Here is a 21,796-nt window from a genome sequence, read left to right on the forward strand (position 1 = left end):
GAGGAGCTCCTGGCCTCAGGGCCTGCCCCTAGTTTCTACCCTGAGGGACGCAGTGTAGTCCTGCGGGGAAGGGTATCAGGATAAGAAGGATCTAGGAGCAGTCTGTGGGTTTCTATTTGCTGTTTCTTTGTTTTCTGAGCATTTCCTCTATCCAGGCACTTACAACCCTATATAAACATGATCTCCTTTTATCTTCACAGCAACTTTATGTCAGACACTGTCTCCACCACTGTTTTTTTTTTTTTTTAAGATTTTATTATTTATTTGAGAGAGAGTGTGTGCATGAGCATAAGTGGCTGGGAGGGGCAGAGGGAGAGGGAGAAGCAGACTCCTCGCTGAGCGGGGAGCCCGATGCAGGACTCAATCTCAGGACCCTGAGATCATGACCTGAGCCAAAGGCAGATGCTTAACCGACTGAGCTCCCCCAGGAGCCCCTTCCATCACTGTTTTAGAGACAAACTCGCCAGGGCTCAGAAAGGTTAAACCCCATGCCTGGGACCACACAGTAAGTGTGGGACTTGGGACTCAAACCCACGGTCACCTGACATGAAAGTCTGTCGTGTCTCCACCATGGCAAGGGCAGTCCTGCTTTAGAGGGGTCGTGGTTCTTCGGCAATTTACCATCATATTTCCAATCATGTGCTTTGTTGATTCTGCCAGCAATCTAGCATGACAGGTGTTATCACCCCCATTTTGCAGGTGATCAATCTATGGCTCAGAGTGGACAAGTGGTTGTCCCAAGGTCACCCTTCCACGAAGTGGCAGCGTCAGGACCAGGACCCCAAACTGAGTTTAAATCATATCTTTCTTCTTCCTGCCAAGAATCTCATCCACAGAAAAGAGAGCAAGAAACAAGTTTCCCTGATAGAAGTGCCTGGAGGATGAGGAAGAGGAGGAGGAGAAGGAAGGAAGGAAGGAAGGAAGGAAGGAAGGAAGGAAGGAAGGAAGGAAGGAAGGAAGGGGAGGGAGGGAGGGAGGGGAGGGAAGGAGGGAGGAAGGGAGGAAGGGAGGAAGGGAGGAAGGAAGGAAGGGAGGAAGAGAGGAAGGGAGGAAGGAAGGAAGGAAGGAAGGGAGGGAGGGAGGGAGGGGAGGGAAGGAGGGAGGGAGGGATGGAAGGAAATACCCCAAGGTTTCCATTTCATATAATTTACAGATTTTTCTGCCTTATCATGGCCCTCTGGACACAGCGTGTTTCTTCAGCCCTTCAAAATACGGTGCTGGAAGCTATAATATATGGTTTCCTCATCAATGTACAATTGAGTTATTTCTTATCTCTATACAATGGCTCCTATGTACTTTGAATCCTTTTCAAAGACCATTATTCTGTATAACCCCCTCATTTTACGCTAGCTTAAAATGAGATTCACTAGACTTTCTCCAAAGAAAAGTATAGGAGGGAAGGCCTAAAGGTCCATAGAATTTTGCAACCTTGCCTTTTACACTTAATATATTTTAAATGTAATTCCAGAATGATACAGATCTGTTATTTTCTTTCTTTTTTTTTTTGGTAAATATTTTGTTTTAATTTTCAGTATATGTTAGATACAACAAAATGCAAAGATACTAAGCTTGATAAAATTTTACATGTGTAGACACATATTTAACCACTACCTAGGTCAAGGTATTGAAATTTCCAGCACTCCAGAATGTTCCCTCATCTCTGTCCCAGTCAATACCACCCCCACCATAGGCAACTGTTCTGATCACTATCACCCTAGATTCATTTTGGCTGTTTTGGAATTTCATCTAAATGGAATCATACAGGGGCGCCCGGGTGGCTCAGTCTGTTGGGGGTCTGCATTCAGCTCAGGTCATGATCCTGGAGTCCCAGGGTCCCGGGATCAAGTCCTACATTGGGCTCCCTGCTCAGCTCAGGGCCTGCTTCTCCCTCTGCCTGCCGTTCCCCCTGCTTGTGCTCTCTCTCTCAAATAAATAAATAAAATCTTAAAACAAAAAATAAATGGACTCACACAGCATGTATTTTTTTTTTAATTTGGCCTTTTTCACTCAACATAATGTTTTTTTTGAGCTTCACCCGTGTAGTTGTAGTTCATTCTTTTTAATTGCTGTGTATATTTCTACCTTATAAGCATACCACCCTTTGTTACCCATTTTTCTGTTGACATATATTTAGAAATGCAGATTAAAACCCCAAAGCAACACCTTTCCATATTCATTAGAAAAGCCCAAACGAGACAGGCTGACAATACTAAGTGTTGGTGAAGGTTGTGGGCGGGACAAGCAGGGCTCCCAGGCACTGGTGGTGGAGGTAAAACATGTTAGAACCTTCCCTGTTCAGCCACATCAACTCAGGTGGTACATACACATATCCTCTGAGCCAGCATCCCATCCTGGGTATATATCCAAGAGAAAGGTGGCTTATGTCTGCCAAAAGACATGTCCCAGAATGTTGATGGCAGCCTTGCTGATCATTCCATCGAGGTGCAAGTAGCTGCCAGGCTCTCTGCTGTGTGAATGTACCATCTCCCATTGGCTGGTATCCGTTGTAAGCAAGGCTGAGAGAAGTGTCCTTAGGCACACGCCTCGTGTGAACTTTCCATTATTTCTGAGGCTGTCTTTGCAGCAGTGGATTGCTGAGTCGGAAGCATGGACATCTTCAAGGTTGGAGAGCCACATGGCTAAGCTCTCCCCAGAAGAGTTGCACCAGCTTCCCCTCCCTCTGACCTCCTGTGCCCGTGGCTTTGAGGCTTTCACAAACTAGAAGTCACTCCCTGTTCAAATGCACGCCACCACCCCCTCCCGGGAGCCCAGAGAGCCAAGGTTTTCCGGCCTCCGGGCAGTGAGAGGAAGGAAGGTTTGGGGTAAACACGCTGGAAGCACAATGGCCACAGCTCTCAGGGCTAGGCCGCCGGGGCCACGGGGCCACGGGGCCACCAGCCTCCTTCCGCCAGCTGAGCCCAGGCTTATCGGACGCCAGCTGAGCCCAGGCTTATCGGAGCCGCCGTTGGGGCCACTGTGTCTGCTGGTGCTGGTGACGGCCCCTCCCCCCCAGGCTGAGCACCAGAAGTAGGTGACCAGCTGCCACTGGCCCAGGAGCACTGACGAAGCCTTGTCCAACATGGAGCTTCAGTGGGTGAGTGCAGCACCTGGCACTCCCCCTCCTCCTCAGCCCTTCAGCTGGGCGCTGGCTTCTCTCTGAACCTCCAGATTTCCCTTCCCCAAATGCCCCAGGGGGTGTCTCCATGTGGAGGTAGGCAGGGGTGTGTGCAGGGACTTGGGGGAGGAAGTGAGAATGGCCCAAGTGTCCAGGCCCTCCGTCTTCTTTGAGATCAGGCAGGGTTTCCCCCCGTATCGGGGGGAGCCCCAAGAAGTCCCCAGCTTGGCCAGTGTCAGGGCCTGAACTGCCCCCATTGTCCCCCTGCCTTTGTGTTCAGTTCTGCCCCACCTGCCCATCCACCCAGGGAGTGGCAGTCGGCACAAGGAAAGGAGGGGATGAGACCCCTTCCTCCCAGCAGGGAAGGGGAAGGAAGGTTGCAGGAAGCCCACTTCCCCAGCTTCACAATTCAGCTGCCAGCTGCACGGGTCAGGCCAGCTGTTCCAGCCATTCCCACACAGTCAAGCCCTTTCCCCACGCCAGGGGGAGACCCAGTTCTCAATTTCCCCCAAGTTCTTTCCTGCCAAGGGTCCGGCCTGTGCCAACCCCCAGGGCAGAGACTGAGCGACTGCAGGGGACAGGGAGCTGGACACAGGCTCTGGAGCTGGCAGAGGCCCCAGCTTCCCTGAAGACGAAGGCCTAGGGAAGAGGTGACTATCTGGTCTCGGTTGCCACTTCTATAAGACAGGACTAACCATATGGGACTCCGAGAGGCTGCGCTCAGGGTGGGGGCCAAGGGAAGAGAGAAGGCAGGCCGAGCAGCTCCAACCATGGCCTGCCTCCCTGGCCAGACTGGAGCCCCCAGCTCAGGCCCATGAGCTTCCCACTGTCTGCTCTGAGCTCCTGCGGCCAAGGACGACTCTGCTTGACCAGCTTCGCTCCCACCCCATCGACCCACACTTCAGCACCGGGTGCCCTCGGAGTTGTTGCAGGCCAGGCCTGCGTCTCTAGTCAGGTTCCTGCAAGCAGAGCCTGCAATGGACCCCCCTGTGGGAAGGGTTAATGGGGAGTGCTCTCAGGAGCAGGGCAGTGAGGGGGAAGCAGGATGGGGAGGGGGTGGAACCAAAGCAAGGATGTGGCCTCTGGCTCCTGCTGGATCCCAGGAATCCCAGGGGAGCTCTGCAGTGGGACGTGCACAGCAGCATTAGCCTGGCCTGTGCCGTCCTGGGTCAGTCCCTGGCTGTAGGCAGGACCCGGGGACCCAATGTCAGGGAGGGCTACCCCGGGTGGCTGGGCAGCACTGGGCCTTAGCAGCCAAGCCTCCCAGCCCCCCTGGGGAAAGGGATCTGGGTGGGACCCCCGCAGCAGCCACACACCTACCCCCTTCCGGTGGGAAGCCCCCAGGCAGCCAGCTAGGTGCCAGCCACAGACTCACCACAGTGAATTGTCCTCCAGTCCCATCTGGGAAGCGCAAGATCCTGGTCTCCACGTGAGTTCATGGAGGCCCAGGGAAGAGGTCACGAAAGAGCAGTAGAGCCGGGGCCAGACCCAAGCCAACACCCTACTTCTAGAGCAGGGGCCTTGAACGGGGGGTCACAGGCCTGCACCTCCCCCTGAATTTCATGCTGACTGTGCCTAAGTGGGTATTTCAGGAAAGAGAAGAATATCATGGCGTCTCAAAGGCAAGGAAACTAAGCATGGTTGCTGGCCCTCACCTGGTCATGCCCACCAACGCGTCGCTCACTGGGGGGTGTGACAGGAATTCTGGGCTCGGGAAATGCCTGGGGAAGCTGAGAGATGTTCCACACAGTCACCCACTCTGTCCTCCCCTCCTGGGCTTGGCGAGGGGCACTGCGCTGGCGCGGGGTCTGAGAGGACAAGTTGCTGCTTCCTCTCCTCATCTTGGGGTGGGGCTGGGCCAGGGTCATGGGGCTGAACCCCACAAGTTGTTAGAAGGCAGTACTCAAACCAGGCCACCACTTACACATCTGACACTTTGGTGCAAATTTTTAAAAGCACCCTCACCAGAGAGACAAACCACAAAAAATCCCCCCTCCAAGGCAGTGCATTTCAGAAACAGCGCCTCGGTCAGGGTGGGTCTGCCGGGCTCCCACCCCTCGTGCTTTGGTTCTGCAGGGCTTCTCCCTACCTCAACCAACCAGCACCGGGAGGCGAGCCCCCAGGGCACAAGCCCACCATCATCTCTGGGCTCCCAGGGACAGAGACTTGTTTCCAGGGTGAGAGAGAAAGCAGGAAAAGGCCAGAGTATGTGCTTTAAGGCTCAGAAATCCTGAACTAGGGCAGAGCTGGGGCAGCATGTCAATGAAGCTGCTGACAGATTCTGGGCCTCCAGCCAGCTGCACACCAGACCTGTGAGGGGGACCCGGGCCACGCCAGGCTGGCAGGGCTGCAGGATTCAGGGCTGGGGAGCACACGGTGGTTGCCTGGCCACCATGGTCACGGGGGTACCCAGAAGGCCTGGGAGGCTAAGGGCCACGAGGGTCCCGGGATGCAGAAGCCTGCACCTCTGTTCAGTGCTGCAACATTGCTCCCCGAGCCTTGCAGGGAGCATCCGACTGGACCCCCAGCCTGGGTCAAGGACTGCTGAATTGATCATTAGCTCTGAGAAAGACTCCTCTCTCCAGCAAGGGCTCTGATCAATTAGATTTGCGGAATGTCTACTATTCTAGCTCCTTGTGGTGACTCACAGGACACATTGACATAGCAAAGAACTTTCCAAGCAAAAATAACCTTTGCTCTGGAAACGGGGGTGGTGGTGGCGGCGGTGTGAGTGTGCATTGGAGTGCGACATTGTCCTTGTTTTATAAATGGGACTCCGAGAAGCTAAGGAATTTGCCTGATGTCATCACCACGGTCAGTGGCAGAGTGCCCACTCAGTCTCAGGGCTCTCCCACACATCGCCCCCACTCAACGCACCCTGGTCGCCTCCAGAACCAGGACTCTTGGCAACTCCTCCTGGCGAGGGCGGGGGGGGGGATGGTCTCAGGTAGGGCTCTGGCAGACTGCTTCCCACAGCCACCTCTCCCAGCTGGGCTTCTGCCTCTCCTTGCAGTCAGACCCCAGTCCTGCTGGAAACCAGGAGCCTCTTGCTTCCTGTCCAGCCCTTCATAGTGCAGAGCTGGCAGAACCCATCCTCCCAGCAGGGGTGCTCGGTGGCCCCCCATGCACCCAGATCCTCTCTCTCTGGTGCAGACTCTCAACCCTCCCTGTGCTCTGTCTCCCCTGAGAACATGGAGGGAGGGCTCTGGCTTCCAGATTCTATTCCTGCAGGTCGACATCGTCAGCATTACTCTCCGGGCATTAAGAAGTGGCTCATTCTTCCAGGCACGATGGTGGAACTGAAGACACCAGGGAAGGCTCAGCGGGAGAGGTGCTGGAGGCTGCATGATCATCCTTGAGTAGGGCTTTAGGACCAGCAAGTTCCAGAATTCAGGCTGCTTTCCTGGAGCCCCATCAAATCCCTGCTCCCTGCTCCTAAGGCTGGGGCAAGAGTGCCTCCCTTTCACGGGAATTTCAAAGAAATTCCCCTGCAATGCCAAACCCTCCCTCAGTGCCCACCTGGTTTGAAGGGCTCTAACGAAGAAGCCCCTGCATTCCTGCCCCCCAGGGAGCTCCTGGAGCTAGTGTCACGTGAGTCCTGGGGCGCCACCCGGACGCAAAGCATTTCTGAGTCCTCAGAGCTCGCACGAAGACAAGTGAAAGTGTCGTGTTCACTTTTCTCTGGCTAAATCTAATTAAGACGCAACACTAGCTTCCTCCGGAGTCTGCCGCCTGCCATCAGGCAGTTCCGGGGAAAGACTTGGTGAAAACTGGCTTGGCCGCGGCAGGATGCGCTCACGTGGTATCCCATTCTCCCTGGACTCTTATTTCAGCACCAAATCAATGTCTTCCTGCGAGATGCGTGGATGATAAGCTTCTGTTTCCCAGTGAAGCTTATGAACTGAAGACTCTCCCCTTCAGTACACCCCCCCATTGTGGGGGGCTCTATATGCACCTGTCGGCTCTTTCTTACTCCCTCAACAGCCCAGCCAAAAGGAGGTAAGCAGGCAATCAGAATCAGAACGCCATTAGAGTGAGCACGGCATAGAGAGAGCAACAACTCATTGTCCAGGGAAGCAGGCTGGCGGCACGTGGGAAGTCGGCTGGGACCCAAGTGGCCAGGCAGGAATGACCTTAGACAATAACCCTCCAAAGTGGGGAGGAGGTCTGGCATCTCGGGTTGGCAGAATAATTGTGCCAGGTGCTTCTCTTTGTGCTTTATGCTTATTTAATCTTTTCAACATCTACTGTTCTTACCCCCATTTTACAGATGAAGTAACTGAGGCACAGAGAGTAGGTAACTCTCCTAGAGTCATACAACTGGTGTGTGGTAGAGTCAGGATTCGAACCCAGGCAGTCTGGTTCCAGAGTCCATGTGCCAGACCACCACACCACACCTCACTCTCAGGGACGAAGGTCCAGTTACTGGAGATTGAGGTTACTATGGCTGTGCAACTCCAAAAGCTAGAGGCTTAAAACATGCCCAGCCATCTCTCTAGCCCACGAGTCTACAGTCTGGGCAGGGCGTGGTGGGAAAGGGTCAGGTGCTGCTCTACCGGATGGACGCTGGGGCAGCTCATCGGGGGCCAGAAGGACCCCCTGGCACGATGACTCACATGGTTAGCAAGTGAGAGCTGGCTGTGCCTGGGAGGTCAGCCAGACGGAGAGCCGGGGGCCGTGTTCCTCTCCACACGGGCCCCTCCACGGCCGCCCAGGCTTCCTCACAGCACGGTGGCTGCATTCCAAGAGTGAGAGTTGCAGGAGACTGGAAGCGGAAACTGACAGTTTCTTTCTTTCCTTCTTTCTTTCTTTTATTTAAAGATTTTATTTATTTATTTGTCAGAGAGAGTGAGAGCAAGAGAGAAAGCACACAAGCTGGGGGAGTGGCTGGCAGAGGGAGAAGCAGGCTCCCTGCTGAGCAAGAAGCCCAATGTAGGGCTCTATCCCAGGACCCCAAGATCATGACCTGAGCCGAAGACAGATGCTTAACCGACTCAGCCACCCAGGTGCCCCAGTTTCTTAAAGCCTAGACCCAGAAACTGTCATGGCCTCGCTTCCACCATGGTCTGTTGGCTGAAGCAACCATCCATCCATCCCAGGTTCAAGAGGAGGGGATATAAACCTCACCTCCAAATGGAAGGAGTGTCAGAACTTGGGGATCTTGTTTTAAAACTGCCACTTCGGGCCTGGCATCCGCAGGAAGGACTGGATCCTAGGAATGAAAGAGCTGCCGACTGTTAGCTCTTGCTCAGGGCAGATCAGAGGGAAGGGGAATGAACCATCACACATGGACCAGTGAAGTCTCCAGGGTGCACCAGCTCTTGGCCCTCCTGGGCATATCTCAACCTACCTCTGTGACAACCTTGGACACACATTTTCTCACCGCTCATTATAGATGAGCACTCTAAGGCTCAGAGAGGGTGTTGCCTTATCCAAGGTCACACAGCTGCATAGTGTCAGAGCTTCTCTGATTCCAGAGCTGAACTCTTAGCTCCTCAGGTAGGCATGCCCCCAGATGAGGAACAGGGCTGGCTTCAGAAGTATGATGAGTTCAGCTAGGAAGTGGTGGGAGGGCAAGGGGCCAGGCTATCACTCCTCACCCACTCACCTCCTCCAGAAGGCCTGCCAGATCAGGGCAGGCCTCCAAAACACCCCATCCCAAGGCATCCTCTCCTTCTGGTGCCTCTTCTCAGGCTGGGACGTGTACAGACCTTCCTCCTGGCCCTGCCTCCCAAGCTGTTTCTCAACCCTGGCCAGTTCCCGAAATCCTCCCTGTACTTCCTAGAAACTTCCCCAGAGGCATTCTCTCAGTTCCACCTGTCTCTGCCATAAGCTGGGAATAGTTACCAGCACAAGGCCTTCAATTTTTTTAAATACAATTTTTATTTTAGAATACTTTTAGATGCAGAAAAAGTGTGACGATAATACCGAGTTCCCCTATTCTCCACACCCAACTTCCCCTATTACTATCATCTTAGGTTGGGGAGGGACATGTGTCACGAGGAAGAACCCCATACTGATACGTTATTATTAGCCTTACAACATTGCCGATGTTACTGTTAAAGTCTAAGTCCATACTTTCTTCAGATTTCCTTAGTGGTTTTTTTCCCCTTAATATCCTTTTTCTTCTCTGGGACACCACATTATATTTAGATGTTCTGTCTCCCTAGGCTCCTCCTGGCTGTGACAGGTCCTCAGACTTGCCTTCCTTTTGACCATCGGGACAGTTTTGAACGTACTTGTCAGGCACTTTGTAGGATGCCCGTCCGATATCGGATGCAGGATGCTCGGGCTTGTCCCGTCCCACATTAGACTGGAGTTACAGGTCTGGGAAGGAGGACCACAGAGGTAAAGTGCCATTTTCATCCCGTTATACCCAGAGTACGTTCTACCAATATTACTTACCAGGCCGTGCCTGCCATGGTCACCTGGCTGAGGCGGTGTTTCCAGACCGCACTGTTTGGAAGGAAGTCATGCCTAGTCCCTGTTTAAGGAGCGGGGCGCTATGCTCTTCCTTGAGGACAAAGTGTCTCATCAAGCACTTGGAATTCCTCTACACCTGAATTTTGTCTCGTCTCCCTCATTTACATATTTAACATCTGCTCGTGAATATTTATTTTATACTTTGGGTAATAATCAGATACTACGTATTGATTTCGTTGTTCAAATTGTCCCAGCTTTGGTCACTGGAGCTCTTTCAATTGGCTCCCAAGTCCCTTTGACTTACTCGATCTTTTTTTTTTTACCTTAAAGGTGCTCCAGGTTGTCTTGTGTATGTCCTGCCCCCATCCTGGAATCAGCCACCTCTGCAAGGAGCCCTGGTTCATTCATCGGAGAATGGTATCAGAAACCAAGATCTGGGCACGAAGAGTGCTTGTTGCTCCTGGGGTGTCCTTGCTTCCAGGCCCTCCCAGCTGATAGAACAAGGAAATACACGTGCGCCTGCTAACCTGTGTGTCCATCGAACTGTCAAATATACGCAAATCTATAAATACTTCTATGTGCAACCACCTGTGTCTATACTAAGGGGAACCTGAGTTTACACTAATGTCCCCAACTCCGATTCATTATCACGAGGGTCATTCTAGCCTTCTCCCTCTGCTTGTCTGTAACCTGCTACCCACTCCTTCGGTGAGAGACGCGGCTCCTACCACCCACCATCCATTTGCTTACTTGTCCATTTCCAATATATGTGAAACCACAAATGCTTTTGTATTCCATTCCGTGACTTATGGTGGTGTTTTTCAAACTGTAGTTTGAGACCCAATGGGTCATGACTTAACAACCTATTTTTTTTTAATTTTTAAAAATAAATCTCTCTCTCTCTCTTTTTTTTTTTTTTTTGAGAGAGAGAGAATGTGGGGGGGCAGGGAGGGGCAAAGGGAGTGGGAGAGAGAGACGCTTAGGCAGGCTCCACGCCCAGCATGGAGCCCGACACAGGGTTCAGTCTCACGACCCTGAGTTAAGGACCTGAGCCGGAACCAAGCGTTGGATGCTTAACCGGCTGAGCCACCCAGGTGCTCCGACTTACAAAAACAGAATGAAAGAATGTAAGATAGAATAGGTCGATGCATTCAACAAAATAAGGGAAGTATAAACTTTTGGTTCAATCAGATGTGTGGGTAATGGGTCAACACGAAAAGATATTGATCTGAAAAGCCTGGAAGGTGCGAGCTGACACAGCGTATTGACGTCCTTACTTCATTTTATCTTTACTGTAACCCTACAAGGAGTGGTGATTATTATCCCTGCTTTCCAAGTGAGGAAGCTGAGGCCCAGAGAGCTCCAATGGTGCACTCACAGTCTCCCAGTTAGTGAGGGTCAGGTTATGAAGAAAACTCCTGGCTCCCAGACTCCGCTGGGGTTTCCTACACTTGATCCTGAACAAGACTGTGGCACTTGTCTCCTTCCAAAGTCCACAGCAACATGGCCCGAGGGAAGGAGGTCCAGGGTAGAGAGTACCTGGGTCCCTAAACCTGGCCAGCCCCACTTCGGTTTGGCGGAATGAGGGGTTGTTCACCATCCACCAACCGTTGCCCCCACCCCCAGAAGCCGAGTCAGTGAGAGTTCAGCCAGGACCAGGCTCTACCAGCATGGGCAATTCAGGTGGGGGGGTGAGCAGGTGGGAGAGGCTGAGAAAGGTCACACAGGCCTCCTCCCTCCAGGCAGATGACACACACACCGCACGCACCATACTTCGCACACACACTCACAAAAGCACGTTCTCGCTGGGGCTCCAGACTCCCTCAGGGCCCTAGTTCCCAGCTGTGAACAACTGTGGGTCCTACAGTATGTCCATCTGTCCTGAGTCTACTCCCCAGGTTCTCCTGCTTTGGTTGAGACCAACCGGAGCCCACTGGGGGCATTTTCCTTTTCTTTTTTCTTATCCCCGTGATCTGAATACCCACAACACTCTGTTGTCCTGTGATTTATGAGCTCACAAAACTCACTAATCCTTTTTCCTCAATTACCTGGGTGTCAAGAAGACCTTGGTTTCTCTGCAGACAGGAGGGCCCTCCTTTTCCCTTCAACACAGACCACCGGCCCTGGCCAGGATCCCTCCTACAAGGCGGTGTGGTTTATTTGAGATCTGTTCGTTCAAAGGTCACCATTGTTAAGAAATCCCTAACAGCGGTGAGGAAAAGGCAAGAGAATGAGGGACAGTAGTAACTTTTCTGTAGCATACATCCTCCAGACAGCCCCTTCCCAGCCACCGTCGCCTGGTGACCTGGGTACCTCCAGCAGGTGACAGTGGGTCTTAGCATCTCCCAGTGATGGGGGCCTGAAGGCACCAGGGAGAGTCCCCTGGCATCTATGGCAGGAACTTGTCAGCAAGCCCTGTCACCCCCTTGGAGTGAAAGCGCTCTGACCTCACTTCAAGTCTCTGCTCAAGTGTTACCAACTCAGGGAGGCCTGCTCTGCTCCCCTCCTCTCCCAGCTCCCAACACACCTTCCCGGTTTAGCATTTTTCCATAGCCCTTCCTACCATCTGACAGCTATCTGTTTCCCTTATTTGTTTACCCGCAGCCTCCCCCAACAGCATGGAGCACAAGATCTTTATTTTATTCATGGCTTTCTCCCTCATGGTCTAGAACAGTTTCTGGCCCGTAGTAAGCACTCAGTAAATGTTTGTCGAATGAACGAATGAATGAATTTCTTGGGCCTTAAAGTGGCCAAAAAGACTCATTCTGTGGCCTGCCCAGAACGCTCTGGACATGTACTCCCAATAAATTCTAGAAGAGCCCTTGTCCAGACTGGCTGGTCCAGGTGCATGCCCAGGACAACCTAGACCCTCTCCGTGGCCAACCCCACTGGGGCTGGTGGCTGTCCCCAAGGCTGGGACTGCTTCAGAGTTGCTCTGTCTTTGTGGCCTGGCCACAGGACACCATGAGCTGGGCACCCTGGGTCCACTCAGCACCCCCTCCTCACAGGCTGCTGTAGCAGCCCCACCACACCTTCCCTGGCCCAGCTCTGGACATGTCCCTAGCTTCTCACTGTCTTGGAGCTGCCTTGCACCAGAAAGAGCCCAGAACTCCCCCCCCCCAAACCATGCAAGAGTCATGGCTTGGGCCCAGAGCATCCTTGGTCCCCTTACCCTTAAAAGGGCCAGGACCGCAGGGTCCCCAGGAAAGAGAGAAGGGAAGGCCTTAAGGCACCCTGTCACCCTGAATGGACCCAAGGTGAGCCGGCATGTTGAACCCTGGAATGGGGGAGATACAGGGAGCAGAGAGACAGCCAGAAGTCCTCCGAGGGGACAGGCAGAGGAGCGCAGAAGGGGAGACAGAGAGAAGACGGAGGGGGAGCCGGAGAAAGGACCAGAGAGACACAGTCCGGGAGCCAGGCCCTGACGACAGGCGGAGAGAGCCAGGGGACAGGACGAGAGGAAGACGCCGCAGCGAGGGGGCGGCGGCGGGGCGCGGGCCGTCGGCTGAATCGCCCTCTGTTCTGGAGCCGCACTGAGGGGCTTTCTTCGCGGCCGTGGGAAAGCGGTGGGCGAGCGCGCGCCGCGGCCATGTGGACGGTAATTAGCCGGATTAGGGCGGGAGCCCCGCGGCCCGGGCGGCCGGCCCGGGAACAAAAGGCCCCTCTTTGCCCGCACGAACGCGGGGTCGCAGGGTCAGCGGGCAGGGTCCCCCCGAGGGGCGAGGGGCCGCGCGTCCAGAGAATGGGGCCTCTGTGCACCTGGCGGGCCGACTTTGGGGTCCGGCCTCGGGTGCGGGAGGAGAGCAGGGAGGCAGAGGGGAGAGGCCAGAGGCAGCGAGACTCCGCAGAGGGCAGGGAGCTGACGGGCCTCAGTAGTAAGAGTACCGCGGACGTGGGGAACATTTATTGAGCGCTTACTGTGTACCAGCTGTATGCCAGGACAGCATCACGTCATTTCCTCTGGCTAAGAACGCTGGAGGCGGAGGCTGCAATGCCCTGACTTTACACCCAGGAGCAGTGGGTGCAGAGAGAGTGACTTGCCCAAGATCACACAGTCGGAAGTAGTGCCTCACGCATGTGCTGGCCCTGAGTGGGCACTCAACAAGTATGAGTTGAATGAATGAATGAATGACAAAGTTGGCCCTGACCTTAGCCCTGTGGTCGCCCTCCACCTGAGAGATTGGGGAAGTGGGGACGCCCAGCCTGACCCGGAGGTCCACTCCCTTCAGGGAAGCTGTTCTGGGAGAAATTCATGCATGCATGCCTCAGGACTGACACCCCCACCCACCGCAGGCAGTGCATGAGACTGGTCACTAAAGCCAGGAATTCAACTAATGGAAAATGGTGACCATTTGGCTTCCTTTCCGGTAGCCCCAGCAGAACTGTACCTTCCTCAGGGATCTACACCTGCACCCCCCTGCCCCAGACTCCTGCAATGCTCAGGGCAGCATGTGGGGCTGGTAGTGACCCTTGGGGACAGGAAGAGGAGGACTTGGAACCTTCCCCTGCCACCTTGCTCTCGCTAGCCACTCCAGAGAGTCAAAAATTCTCCAGTTTTAAATGAAAAGCACTCTCCGGGGGTGGGTCTCGCGCTCCAGCTGACCAAACATCTCTCCTCACGGAGATGCCATCAGAGACACACTGTCCTGTCCACAGCTGCTGGCAGCGGATGAGAATGGAAGATGTGGACATTTGGGCCTGGGGTGAGGCATTAAGGGCGGTGGGGACCATGGCAAAGTCTGCCTATTGTGGCCATGACTGCTTACTCTGGCCCATGAGTGGCTTATGGGCCAAACTGGTCAGGCCTGAGCTTTTCAAGAGAAATAAATTCAGCTTTTTAGGTGGGCTTTCCAAGTTTTAAAGTATGCTGGGGGCCACACTAACATAGGTGGGGTCCAGATTCAGCCCATGGCTTGGCATTTCACAACCTCCTTCCTAGAGATAGCCCTGGAGATGCTCCTGGTACTCTGAGCCTCAGGAAGAAGGAATACCCCGTCCCCTCCCCCAAGCCCCTCTCCCTCCAGCTTCTCCAGGGTCAGCGACTGAGGAAGGGGTTAGGGATGGGTATTGGAGGCTGCCCAGCGCTGCCCAAATCCCTGTGTCCTGCACCAGGCTGTCCCCATGATGGAGAGGGCTGAGGCAGGAAGTCTGCAGGTCATTGAGATCTGGGTGACCAGGCACATGGCCAGGAGACAGAGGTTGTCACACCCAGCTCGGCTGGGGGAAGCCCAGAGAACCATTAAATGAGAGTTTTCTCCTGGGACAGCAGCACTTGGAGCCTGAAAGCTGCCGGCCTAGAGGGAGGAAACGCCTGCTTCTGTCCAGCTCTTCGTCATATCCCCACCGCCATTCACCCTGACGAACTCCCTGTCGAGTATGGGAGTACTGGTAGCCCACTTCTCAGAGGAAGAAACTGAGGCGCAGAGGCTGGAGTATTTGTCTGAAGGGAGTAGAGAATGAGCATCTGAGAGGCGGAGCTTAAAGGGGCTCCAAGTATGAGCTTTGTTTGAAATGTTGTGTTTCCTTAAAAATTAATGTGAAGGATGCGTCCTGCTTCATAACACACACACGGCTATTTTGACAGAAACACGGTTGTTTTTCCCCCGTAATCTGGTAAAGCTGACCTCGGGAGGACGGTCTGCGTTTACCTTGTGGCATCTCAAACCCCCGGCACCTCACCGTGCCGTCTCTATCCACAAGACAGAGAAGCCCCCCAAAGACAGCTCACGACCAAGTAGACCTGAACCCGGGACCCTGACTTTCTCGGGGGGCATGGTAGGCATAAAGGAGGTCTGGTTGCTGTTCATGTGTCTCCTCAGTTGCCCATTTCTACCGCATGGAAAACCAAGGCGAGGGGTCTCTCCTGCCTCCTTGGGGCGGGCACAGCTGTGGCTCAGAGCTGAGGCCCTGAGGCCCTTTGTGCAGCTGCGGGTCCCGGCACCCACGACGCCGGGATGCAGTCTCCTCTTTCCTCCTCCCTCAGCTGCACCGGTGTTCTCTCCTTTCCACAGACCAAAACTTCTGCCGTAGCAGCTTCTGCCTCTCGCGCCTGACAGGGGCAGGCCTGGGTGGCAAAGCGCTCCCAACCCCGGGGCTGAGGTGTGGGGAGGGCCCGTGCCCCCCCCTCCAGGAACAGCTAAGAGGTGACCACTCTCACTCTGCGCCTGTAAGTGTTCGAGTCAGGGAGCCGGAGGCCACAGGGGTGGCAGCCAGAGAAAGAGGGGTTCGTTCCAGGACACCGCCCTCAGGGGGCATGGGACGGTTCCACAGGGCTGAAGGACAGCCTGAATCCAGTGAAGGAGCTCCAGAACCAGAAATGGGAAGAACTTCCTCCTTTCCCAGGAGTACCCAGCACTGGACCTCGCCAGCCCAGTGGAGTGCTCTGGGGGTGCCGGGGGGGCTCTTCGACCTCTTCCCCAACACCCACCCACCTTTCCCCTCGGGAAGCTGATGGGGGTTTCAGAGACCAGAACACCTAGGCATGGAAGTGCTTGCTACCCCCACCCCCACCATTAGATTGGTGGACACGCTTAGTATCCTTAGAAGGGTACTCAAAAGAACCCCCCAGTTTCGGTGAGAAAGCCCTATGAGAAATGTGGGAAGCGTCTGGCATTCTACAGTCCCTGATCAAATTTCTGAGCTCTGTCTTCCCAGCCAGGCCCGAACACTGAGGTCACCAGAGCCCCTCTCTTCGCCTTTTTCCCCCACATCTCACATAACCAGCTCAGGGCCTCAAGTTCCCCTTCAGGAAGCCCAAGGCAGTGGCTCAGCCCCCTCCACCAGTGGGAAAGGAAGATTTTCATTCCAAGGCTTCTGGCTAATTGCATTGACCTCTTATTGGAGCCTCTTTCCTTGAGGAAAACTGAATTCTCACAAGTGTCTCCCCTCCCTCCCCCCACCCCAACTCATCTTCTGGGTCACAAACACGGACGTAAGTCTCCCAGCCTAGACGCTCAGGATGGCCAACTGCAGCATGGGTGGCGAGACGGGCCTGGACCTCAGGAGGGGCTGCAGAGAGAAACCTGCTCTACCCATTGGTGAATTTGACATCGTGGTTCTGGACACACCATGGAAAGTAAGCAGTGAGCTTAGGGCCTGATCCAGGTGGCCTTCATGGGCCACTGATGGCGTGGGGGGGAGGGGGGGCACCTTATGCACAGCCTCGGCAGCTGCCTCCTTTGTGATAAGACCTGGGGGAGGAGGGGTCCATGTCCAAAGACAGGGCGGTCCTCAGGGAACAGGCCTGGAAGCCCATGGCAGCATGGAGAGAGCTTCCTATCCGGCCTGGGCCTGGCCCCTTCACCATGTTTGCTGGGGATGAAGATGTGGGGGAGAATTCTCAAATTTGCTGTCCATCCAAGTTGGGCAGCATAGGAAATACACTGAATAATAAAAATCCAAAAAGTTTGGTCAGGCCAGGTGGAAAGGACACACTGAAGAGGTGAGTATCAAGAGAGTTTAATGTCAGGATCTGCTTTGGGGGCCCAAGAACCCTCCTGCCTCAGTGCAGGCGGAAAAACGGAAGGATTGTGCGTATTCAGCTCAGTGCCAGTCAGCTGGGTGATGAATTTCAGCAAGATGGTGGTGTGATCCTAAGGTGCGTTAAGGAAAGGCTTGCTGTGGCATTTCCTTGTCTCATAAAACCCATCTAGGGATTTCTTGTTAGTCCGCTCACATCAAAAACCTTTAGGGCGTGCTTAAAAATTCAGATTCCCAGGCACACCCCAGATTGCTCAGTCAGACTCTATAGGGATGGAGACCAGGATATGCATTTTCAACAACCTCCCCGGTGATTTTGTAGAATATTTTAATCCCTGCCTCCCTCTTCAGCCCAGCATGGGCTCTCGGTCGGGACTGGCCTACCTCTTAGCAAGTAGGGGGACCCCTCCCCAGCCAAACTTCCCACTATGCTAGCAATTCCACTAGCAGAGCTTTGCTCCTTTGGTTTAGGACCCTGCCCCTACAAAAGGCCTTGTCAGTGACGATTTTAAAAGATAAAGACAGCTGGTTTATAGCAAAATTGTGGTGGGGGCACTGGGTGGGGACAGAGGCTGAACTTCCAGACAAAGAACAAGGCTTCATCAAACTGCTGGAGGGTCACGGTCCAGCTCAGCCTGAAGCTGTAGAGAGACTGAGAAATAAGCCATTTGTTCCTCGCTGGCGTGGGAAGCGCTCCGGCTTTGGAGAAGCAGCCTGACCTGAGTGTAAAACCCACACGGGCCCTTAGCAGCTGTGTGACCCCGAGCATTGACTTCAACTTCTCTGAGGCTCCGATTCCCTCCCGAGATAGTGACGCATTCCTCACCCCGCTGCTCTGAGTGGACGAAGGACGTATGTTACCGTGTGTATGTGAAGGTATGCGTGTTGCTTGTCGTATGCACGAATGGGTGAAATAGTAGATGGATGGATGGGTGGATGGATGGACGGACGGACAGACAGATGGATGGCCTCTGAATTTTGTTCTTACTTACCAGCCATCAGCCTCTGCCTCTGAATCGATTCTCAGTGGTTTCCCCACCCAGCATCATTCCCTGATGTCTCACAGATGTCTTGATTTGGGGTCCAAGTCATGCCTCCTAGGAAAACCCCTCTCCTTCTCCTGCCGCCTCCCCCCAGATGTCTTGCTCTCAGCCCCTGTCCAACTGCCGAGGCCTTCTTAGGGCGTTGGGTCTCAAATTCACGACCTTTCACAGGTTCCCCCGAGAGAGCGTGCTACCGATTCCAGCTCAGTTCACCTTTCTGGCCGGCCTCCAGGAACAGCCCACCTTCAGGCTGGCTGGGACTTGTAGGAAAAAATCGGCCGCATGCAGCACAAAGCCTGCTCTCCTGGAACTTGGACTCAGGGAGGAAAAGTAGGAGACAGTTGGAAGGTGAGAACTGCTAGGGGGAAAGAGTCCTTCCAGCCAGCAGAATTAGGGAAGACTTCATGGAGGCATACATTTGGATCTTAAAGGATGCATAAATCTGGACATGTCAGGTTGGGGAAAGAGCATTCCAAAGACATGGACCAGCCTATGAGAAGGGCAGAGAGGGCAGAGGTGGGGAGGCCCTGCCTGGCAGGAGCACAGGGGGAGGTGGACGAGGGGATCTGAGCCACTGGATGGGGGAAGGCATTGTGCAAGGCTGTGAAAGCCAGACGAAGGTGTCTACTCAACTCCCCACTTGTGAATCCAGGCAGAAGCAGGGGCTGTGGTCTGGGTGTGACCCCTCTTCTTCTCCCCTCTAGGCTCCAACCACAGCCTCTTTCTGTACGCTGCTCTGTGCTCTCCTAGCAGGCCTCTGTGTGTTCTGGGGCCTGCTGGGCCACCCCTTCTGACCCTGCCCATCCCTCCTCCCAAAGGAGCGAGTGGCGGAGTTCAGGGCTTGTGTGGGCTGTTGGGGGTCTCCTGATGCCCACGCAAGGGTGAGGAGCTTCTCGGCCCCAGACACAGACAGCTGCTCTTTTGGTTCTAGGTCACCCCGCTCCTCCCCTCCCCTGCAGCCTGTAAGTGGCAGGTCTCACCCCTGTACTTTCCCCCAGCTAATCCAAGCCACACAGAGAGCAGCAGCCTGCCAGCGGGTCTTGTTTCACTGGAATGTTGGCATCAAACCTGAGATCGGAAATGAACTCATTATCTGATTGTTTTTATTTATGAAAATGTAACTGCTCTGGGAGAGGTCTTTCTTGAACAGTCTTCCGAGTGGATGAGTAATTCTCTCCCCTTCATATACACATGCTCAGACACATAGGTTCAGGCACAGACACACACACAGAGACTCAGGATTCAGGAACCCTCCCCCCAGACACACACACACACACACACACACACACACACACACACACACACACGTGCGCACGCGCACATGCCCAGCCTCTCTTCTTCCTGGAGAACTGCAAAATAGAGAATACCTAATTCCACAGCCCCAAGTCGTCACACTGTGAACCACACCTGCTACTGGTTGAGAACACGTCATCTGGAACCTAACAGTGCAGATGGCCATTGTCAGCTCGCAGGAGGCCAGGGCAGCCCTTCTTCTGACCTGCTAAGGCCTCAGCAGATGCCCGAAGCCATCCCACCAGCCTTGCTAACCTCAGCCCTAATGTGATATTCTGGCCAAGAAAGCCTGAGGTGGTTATGCCAGGCAAACGGTTTTCCAGGAATGTTCTCTGGGGGCTGCCCCCGCTCACCCACGGACGGCTCAGCAGCAGGTCCTGGCACAGGGTCTTGGGCAATGCCAGCCCCCAGGCTCTGTCTGTCTCTCCTTCAGCCCATGGCTATGACTCAGGCGATGCAAGGCCTGTGAATGTCTCCCTGGGAGGAAACTGGGCCAGAGGCAAGGCGGGTAGGCAGGCAGGGGTGGAAAGCCTTGAGTCTGCTTGAGTCTGATCTCAGGGTGGAGCACTCAGCAGCACCTTGACCCGGACCCTAAGTGTCCCTAAATGCCTCCCCCATAGAGAAGGCAGCCTGCTGTGGACATCAAGAGCTCTGGGCTGGAGTGAGGCCCACCTGGGTTGACAACCCTCCTGGCCACATACTGCCCATGTGACTTTGGACAGGTCGCTGACCCTGGAGCTTGATTTCTCCTGGCATCTGGGTATTGCAATCACATCCTTCCTGCCTGGCTGCCCCAGGCCCCACCCTCTCCTGACCGCCTTTCCAGCCCCCAAAGGAGAGCCCACATTGCCCTCTGTAGCACTGCAGTCTTTTTCATGTAACTCTTCAAAGGTCAGAGCCTTCCAGGATGGCTCGTCCAGTTCCTCACCCCTGGCAGTGTGTAAGATCTTCCCAAGAAACTGGGAGGGCACTGGAAGGAGGGACAACCTATTTTGCTAACACTACTGTGTCCCAAGGCCTAGCCACTGGGAAAGAAGGACTGTGACCTCTCAAAACTCTCAAAAACCACCCAGCAAGTCTGCTCCTGGCTACCTACCCGGGAGAATCGTGGGCACGTGTCTATGATACATACGCATGTGAGTGCTTGGTTCACAGCACCTCACACTGGACAGTAGGACAATGCGTGGTGTGCTTATGCCGCGGAACACGGTCACAGTGCGAAAACGCAACACAGAACTTCTGCCACTCACAGCAGCATGCACGGACCTCCCAGGCATTGAGTAAAATAGGCCAGACACCAAAAGACTTATGGTACCATTGGTAGAAGAGGAAGAACAGGCTAACTGAATCTACAGTGATAGAGGGTAGACTACGGGTCACCTCTAGGGCTGGTATGTACTGAAGAAGGGCACGAGAGACCTTCCGTGGAGCTGGAACGTTCAATATCTCGATCTGGTGGTTTCATGGGCACAGGCACGTATGGGGCAATCCATCCAGCTGTTCACCTAAGCTCTGTTGACTCTAGAAGGAGGCGTTCTGAAGGGAGCTCACGGGGTTTCCACGAGGAAGGTCAGGGAACAGGAATAGCATGAAGCCAATAGTAGAAAAGAGAAGGCCTAGAGCATTCTCCCCGAAGAAACTGAATGACTTGACCAGGGACGCGTTGCCATCAAGGAATGGGTAGGGACCTGACCCTCCAGCTGACCCCACATGTGCCAGGCCAGGTCAGGGTACCTTTCCATGGGTTCCTGCACACGGTTAATGCCAATGCACTTGGCTTAGGACTCAAGGTGGAGGCGGATCTCGGATCATCTATCTTCCCCACGTTTCTTCCTTTCCCATAGCTTTGGAGCAAAGAGGAGTGACCTGGTAGGTTCGGTAAAGACAGCCTGCCAAACCTCGGGCAGCTCTGGACACGTCTGCCACATCGGGTTCTCTGGAATGATGGAAGACACCAGAGACCAATGGCCCCAAGTGCTGGGGCTCCCCTTTCCCGGGCCCAGCCTTGTCCCCTTCTCCTTTCCTGGGCAGTGCGTGCTCCAGTCAGGCTGATCTCCTCACACAGCCCACAGCAGGCCATCCACATCCCTCCTCTTCAATCCCACCCGGTGGCAGACATGGGGCGCACGCTTACTACAGAGCTCTCGGGCGCCGTGCAAAGTGAGTCAGGTGCCCACGAGGTAGGTGGTGTCACTGGGCTCGCTCCACAGAGGAGAAAACCTCTGGGGAGAAATCAAGTGGCTTCCCTGAAGTCACACAGCTGGTCATGGGTGGAGCCGGGATTTGAACCCAGGCAGTCAGACTCCAGAGCCCAGCCCGACTAACCCCTGGCTGTTAACTCCTCCCCGGAGCCCAGTCCAGCTCATCCCTTCACAAGAGGCTGCAGAGGGTGGTGGTGGAGGACACAGGCCAAGGAGTCTGGCCACCCGGTTTACGGCCCAGC

At 54.4% G+C, this 21,796-nt stretch overlaps 1 long non-coding RNA gene across 1 annotated transcript; it reads left to right on the forward strand.

The window, feature by feature from the left end:
- Positions 1-2,816: 2,816 nt before the first annotated feature.
- Positions 2,817-10,386, forward strand: LOC123776059 (uncharacterized). The gene is made up of 4 exons (XR_006775261.2): positions 2,817-3,094; positions 6,401-7,114; positions 9,286-9,463; positions 9,869-10,386. It is a non-coding gene; the product is annotated as an uncharacterized LOC123776059 (long non-coding RNA).
- Positions 10,387-21,796: the final 11,410 nt, after the last annotated feature.

The sequence above is a fragment of the Ursus americanus genome, chromosome 7, assembly GCF_024610735.1.
Source record: "Ursus americanus isolate L20-20 chromosome 7, mUrsAme1.1.p, whole genome shotgun sequence".
Taxonomy (NCBI): Eukaryota; Metazoa; Chordata; class Mammalia; order Carnivora; family Ursidae; genus Ursus; species Ursus americanus.